The 6808-nt window shown below is 37.9% G+C and overlaps 1 pseudogene across 3 annotated transcripts; it reads left to right on the plus strand.

Annotated features, from left to right (window-relative positions):
* Window positions 1-89: 89 nt before the first annotated feature.
* LOC125193206 (disease resistance protein RGA2 pseudogene) lies at window positions 90-5684 on the plus strand (annotated as a pseudogene). 3 transcript variants are annotated; one of them, XR_016137724.1, is made up of 5 exons: window positions 90-249; window positions 727-3946; window positions 4640-4764; window positions 4885-5151; window positions 5223-5684. The product of XR_016137724.1 is annotated as a disease resistance protein RGA2 pseudogene, transcript variant X1 (transcript). The 3 variants fall into 3 exon arrangements; XR_016137725.1 differs by lacking the exon at window positions 4640-4764; XR_016137726.1 differs by lacking the exons at window positions 4885-5151; window positions 5223-5684 and having other exon boundaries at window positions 4640-4878.
* The last annotated feature ends 1124 nt before the right edge of the window (window positions 5685-6808 follow it).

The raw sequence follows: 6808 nt of genomic DNA on the forward strand, positions 1-6808 counted from the left end.
ACCAAGACAAAACCATAGAAGCTAAATTTGAGTTATTTAAGTGGGTTGTTTGAATCCCCACCAATTAGAATGAAGAAGGTAAGAGGGTTGTTGGAATCTCATTAATTAAAATGAAGCTTGTTTGAAAAAATCAATTAGTCAACTCTATGGCTCTTTCTTGATGGTGCATTATTGAACTTCTCTCTTTTGTCTGCAACTGCAAATCTCTATTGGCAATTATACGTTTGGCGTTGTAGTTCTAATTGAAAGGTAATGATATTATTGATTCCTTCTTACTTCCAATTCTATTGCTATCTTTAGTTTTAGTGGTTTGAGTATTGACATAACACCATATGAATATCCAATTTGCGAGTTGAAAACTGAATTTTAGATTTTACGATAAAGCCGTTTCTATCTAAGAACATGCCAAAGCATCCCCTCATATTTTAGCATGTTATTCATGAAAAGACTTCCTAAATCAACACATGAATAATTTAACATGTTGAGGTATTGTTAATTAGCATGTTGAGGTTCCTTATCAATTCCAACTGCAAATCTCTATTGGTAATCATATGTTTAGTGTTTTGAGCATTGAAAACTGATTTCTTAGATTTTACAATAAAGTCGTGTCTATCTAAGAACATTTCAAAGCATCCCTTCATATTTATCATACTTATTATATTTGAAATTTGGCTATTAGAATAGTTTTCTCAAAAGAATTCCTTATCTGAGTTTTTGTTATGGTAGTATGGCCGAGGCATTTCTTAAAGTCGTTCTTGATAATCTGGGATCGCTTATCAAGGAGGAGATTGGACTGATATTGGGCGTTGATGAAGAGATGCAGAAGCTTTCAAGCACCTTCACCACCCTTCAAGCTGTGCTGGAAGATGCCGAAGACAAGCAAATCGAGAGCAAGCCTATTCGAGATTGGCTGCAGAAACTCAACGCCCTTGCTTATAAGATTGATGACATCTTGGATGAGTGCAACACTCATGTCTCCAAACTCAAACACACTCGCAACAAACTCAGTCGCTACAGCCTCCAGAAGATTTTGTATCGTCACAAGATCGGGAGGAGGATGAAACAAGTCACAAAGCAACTGGATGGTGTTGCTGCAGAGCGTGCTAAATTTCATCTGCTTGAGATGCCTGTTGATAGGCCAAGAGAAGTTGCTGCCTCACGTGAGACGGGTTCTCTGTTGAACCATACTAATCAGATTTATGGTAGAAAAAAAGATAAAGAAAAGATTGTGGGGATATTGTTGAATGATGTAAAGGAGAATCAGGATATGTCTGTGTTGCCAATCATTGGCGTTGGTGGTCTTGGAAAGACTACTCTTGCTCAGTTAGTCTTTAACGATCCGCGGGTGGTAGACCACTTTAATATAAGAATTTGGGTTTGTGTCTCTGACAATTTTGAGTTGAAGACTTTGGTGAAGGCAATGATAGAAGCTGCCACAGGGAGCGCGAAAGCTACGGATCTGCACCAGTTGGATGTTGTAGAGCACCAACTTTCGGACTTGTTGAGCCAAAAAAGATATTTGATTGTACTTGATGATGTTTGGAACGACCAGCAAGAGAAATGGTTTGAGTTGAAAGATACTCTATCATGTGGTTCAACTGGTGCATCCATCATTGTCACCACACGCCAAAAGAAGGTTGCTGATATAATGGGAACACTTCCACCTCATTTCCTAAAGGGGCTGTCAGATGAGAATTGTTGGATGCTGCTAAGGTCACGTGCGTTTGGACATGAAGAAGAGGCGTCTCTACAGTTGGAATTGATTGGGAAACAGATTGTGAAGAAGTGTGCCGGCGTGCCCCTCGCTGCAAAGGCGCTTGGAGGAATTCTACGATTTAAAAGGACAAGAGAGGAATGGATATATGTGAAAGAGAGTGAATTATGGAAGCTCTCGCCAGAAGAGAGTTTGATACTGCCAGCTTTGAGATTAAGTTATCATCATCTTCCGTTGCAGCTCAGACAATGCTTTGCTTATTTTGCAGCCTTCCCTAAGGACCATGAAATTGAAAAAGAAGAACTGATTCTTCGATGGATAGCTCATGGTCATATTCCATCAAATGGAAATATACAAGGGGAAGATGTTGGAAATCAAATATGTAATGAGTTGTTACTCAGGTCTCTTCTACAAACAAGTGTTAGGAATGACAAGTTCATGATCATCCATGATCTTGTCCATGATCTAGCACAGTCAATAATGGAAAACAAAGTTCCCGGAATACCAAGTGATAGAAATATTCTAAGGGCATCTACTATTCGTGAGGTAAATTTGGTAAACAAAACTATCTTGTTTCCTAAAACTTTTCAGCAAAATATGAACATTTCATCCATCTTGGAGCTCACAAGTTTAAGAGTATTATATGCAAACTACAAGGGAATAAAAGATTTGTCTCCTTCAATCGGCAATCTTAAACATTTGAGATACTTGAATTTGTCTACATCTACAATTCACACTCTCCCGAACTCATTATGTGCTCTTTGGAATTTGCAAATCCTCAACTTGGATTATTGTCATAGTCTTGTGGCCTTACCTAAGAAGTTTACATCCTTACATAATCTCCAACATCTGTGTTTATCTAGGTGTGAGTCGTTGTCTGAGATGCCCTCTAGAATAAGAGAGTTAACTAGCCTCAAAACGATGAGTATGTTTGTAGTAGGTGTCAAGATTGGTAACCAACTTGAGGAACTGCAGTGCTTGAACCTCAGCGGAAAGCTTGAGATTCGACATTTGGAGAGAGTAAAAGACCACTTGGATGCAAAGAAAGCAAATATGGCTGCCAAAAAGAATCTCAAGGAGTTGAGCTTGTTGTGGGAAAGAGATGATTTATCCAAGTTAGAGGAAGACATTGATGAAAAGGTATTGGAAGCACTTGAACCTCATCCCAATCTTGAATCTCTTCAAATAAAAGGCTTTAGAGGTAGATTTCTTCCACGTTGGATGACATATTCAACTCTGGGAAATGTTGTTAGGATTAACATAACAGACTGCCTAAATTGTAGTTGCCTTCCAAAACTAGAAGAGCTTACTCATCTTAAAAGGCTGGAGTTAAAGAATATTGGGGTGGAGTACATTATTGAAGAAAATGGAAGTGGAAACCCAGTAAAGATTCAGTTTCCTGCTCTGGAAGAGTTGATTTTATCAAATATCCCAAATCTGAAGGGGCTTTCTAAGGAGCAACTGAGTAATGAAGCATTCCCAAAAGTTAAAAGCCTATGGATTCCACATTGCACTTCATTAAGACTGCAACAACTCCCATTCCTCCAAAAGTTGGAGTATCTAAATTGCAGTAGCTCAACTCTGGCTTTATTATCTGAGCAGGACATTCCTAGGGCTCTATGTGTGTATATTGAGGAGAGCCTGACATGTTTCCCAATGGAAATGCTGGTACAGTACCCTAAGCTCCGGTCATTAATAATTAGTGATGCAAAAGAGATCTCTGTAACAAGAGGAGGTTTGGAAGCCTTAAAAGTGCTTACATTTTTACGTTTATTAAATTTTGATACAATGACATGTATTCCACAAGGGATGTTGCGAAATCTATCTGCTCTGCAAACCCTCAGTATAATATCTTGCAGAGAAATTGTAGAGCTGCCAGAAGAGATTAAACATCTTCATAATCTTCAAAATATACACTTATCCCGACTTCCCAGGATGGTGTGCTTAAGGAAACCTTTACAACACCTCCCCACACTCGAATATCTATACCTAAGTGAACTTCCTGAGCTGAATTCACTCCCAGACCAGCTACCATCTCTTCACAGACTCAAAGTTACTGCATGCCCAAAGGTTGTATCTGTTCCAGCTCTACCAAATGCCAAAGAACTAAGAATCATTGCATGCCCGCAACTAGAAAGACGATGCCATAGAGGAACAGGAGAGGATTGGCACAAGATTTCCCACATTCGCCGTCTTCGAATTCATTATAGCTAACTCCACTCCATTCCACAGGTACGTATCATTGCTTCGACCAAACACACTAGCATTTTCAGCAACTTCAAGTCACATTTTCTTCTACTGAATTTATGTAGAGTTCATAACTGATTTATCTTCCCAAATCTGCATTTCTGTTTTTCACACCTCATTGTAAGTCTTTAACATAAACATAAATGTCTTTGAAATGAGTCGATCACCCTTTCTTGTTCTATTCTCCTTCAACACCATGTCACATTTTTTATATTCTTCACTAGTTCTGCTAGAGTTGGCCATACTTGTTCTATTTTGTTTTGGTTCTCTTATTGAATAGCCATATTTGTTTGTAGCTGCCTGATGGGATAAAGTTCTTTCACGCATTTGAATTTGGATTACTTTTGTGGACTAAATTGAAAAAAGGAACAACTTGAGAAAATCAACTAAATTGCATTTAGTATCATGTGATGAACTTTACATATTAAGATTATGGTATTTAACCACATCTTGATATAATATGCTACATTACAATCTTCTAAAACTATAGAGGTTGATCACTTGATTTACTGCAATTCTATAATTCTATAATCACTAGACCAAATTGGTTTCTATTTAAAAATAATTGCTACTTTTGGCGAATTCTGGTTTTGAATTTTAGCTTTAAGATTTGTGTTCTAATTGCTAATCTTTCGATTTGGTTTCATATTGCAACATACTGATATTGGCTAATAACAGTGCTCACTCGACTTACTTAACGATCGAAGTGGAATTATTCAGCAACTTCAGAAGCTGACAATCTGCAACATCCCTTGTTGAATACATGTCACTTTGTAACAATAATATAGACATAAACTCGAAAGGTCTTTTAATGCTTCTAGACCTTCTCTTGCCACATAGATTTCTCTTAAATTGTTTCAAACATTCAGTAATTCTGTTACAAACTTGGATTAGCTAATCCTTTGTTGGATGTTGGCATGAAGGTCACCTCAAAGTATTTGAAAGGAGGAAAAGAGACAAGAATGGATGTTTTGGTGATGGAGAATCTTCTATACAGACGCAATATCACACGACTGTATGACCTCAAAGGTTCAGCTCGATCAAGATATAATCCAGATTCAAGTGGAAGCAATAAAGTTTTGCTTGATCAGAATCTGATAGAGGCTATGCCAACCTCTCCTATTTTCTTGGGAACAAAGGCAAAACGTCTGCTAGAGAGAGCTGTGTGGAACGATACCGCATTTCTTGCTGTAAGATTCAAATTGCTTTTGCAAACATTATACGTATACTATTGTCTTCTTACATCTTATGGTATGTACAGTCAATAGACGTGATGGACTACTCGCTTCTTGTTGGCGTTGACGAGGAAAAGCACGAGCTGGTGGTTGGGATAATCGATTTCATGAGGCAATACACATGGGACAAGCATCTGGAGACATGGGTGAAGGCATCAGGCATTCTCAGCCAATAATACCACTACCTTCCTTACATTGCAAGCTTCTCTCCACTAATGGATTTGAGAAGATTCTCTCGACGTGAAAGAAAACTCAGAGCTGTGAGTTCAGGGCGAGACAAGAATTGAAGCCGTGGTAATTTTTCTCTTGGATGTGTTGGTCATAAGTTGAACTAATCTGATTGATCTGCTACAGATAATGTTTCATTGTCCTTTTTTTTTGGTAATGTGTTCATCATTTGCTTTATCAAATCCTTAATTATTTGTTTCAACAGATATTGTTTGTCAATATTACATTAGCTTTATCATATCCTTATATCAATATCTATTGATTGGTAAAGAGAGGAATTATTGTTCCTATTGATGTTGGATTTTTGAACCACATTTTTGGTGGCTATATTCACAAGAATATATTTTTGAAAAGAACATATCCTTGGTTCTTAACATCAAGAGACCACTTTCAGAGCGCATAGTTCGTTGCAGTAGACCGTCTCTCTAGATTGCCGTTGGTTTTATAGTTACGTGATTTCTACCGATAAGCATGTAGTCTACACCTACGGGAGATAAAAGAAAGAGTCATTAGATTTTTTAAAATCATGTCCAATTGTAAGTCAATATGTGCTTCTCATGTACAAGAAAAAGGTTTAGAAAAGCTATGTCAGCTTAGTTTCTTATGGTTCCAGATCAATGGCTGTCTCCAACGATCCTCCCGAGCTGTTCCCAGCACGAAGAAAACTCGCAAGAGAAGGTCATAATACAGTAAAGATGTTTCTACATAATCCTAACAACCTCAAAAGTTTCAAATATGGCAATCATAAAAGTTTTCTCAATACCGGAGTTATTGATCCAAAAAAGAGAAATGATTCCTAACAACTAATTGGATGTGGTAGTGCATCAACTTTGGGAGTTATTAAGCCAAAAAAGATATTTGATTGTACTTGATGATGTTTGGAAAGACCACTAAGAGAAATGGTTTGATTTGAAAGATACTCTATCATCATGTAGCTCAACCAATGCATTCATCATTGTCACCAGACGCCAAAAGAAGGTTGTTGATATAATGGTCACACTTCCAACTCATTGTCTTCAGTGGTTGTCGGATGAGAATGTTGTATGCTTCTTAGGCCACGCCATGGGCGGATCTATCTTAGGGTTGGGTGGGGCATTTGCCCCTCATATTTATCCACATACATATACTATTAAATATAAGTTTTATTTCTTTTAATCTCTCACTAAATGTCCTCCTCTAATTCTTAAAGTTTCATGTATAAATTTTTCCCCCTCCCTACAATTACTGGCTCCACCCCTAGGCCACACACCTTTAGCCCTAAAGAAGAGGTGTCTCTGCAGCTATAAATGATTGGGAATGAGATTGTGAAGAAGTGTGTTGGCGTGCCCCTTCGGCTAAGGCGCTTGGAGGAATTCAAAGGTTTAAAAGGACACGAGAAGAATGG

This window comes from Salvia hispanica, chromosome 4 (assembly GCF_029641045.1).
Source record: "Salvia hispanica isolate PSC_SH4W2 chromosome 4, Shi_PSC_v1, whole genome shotgun sequence".
NCBI lineage: Eukaryota > Viridiplantae > Streptophyta > Magnoliopsida > Lamiales > Lamiaceae > Salvia > Salvia hispanica.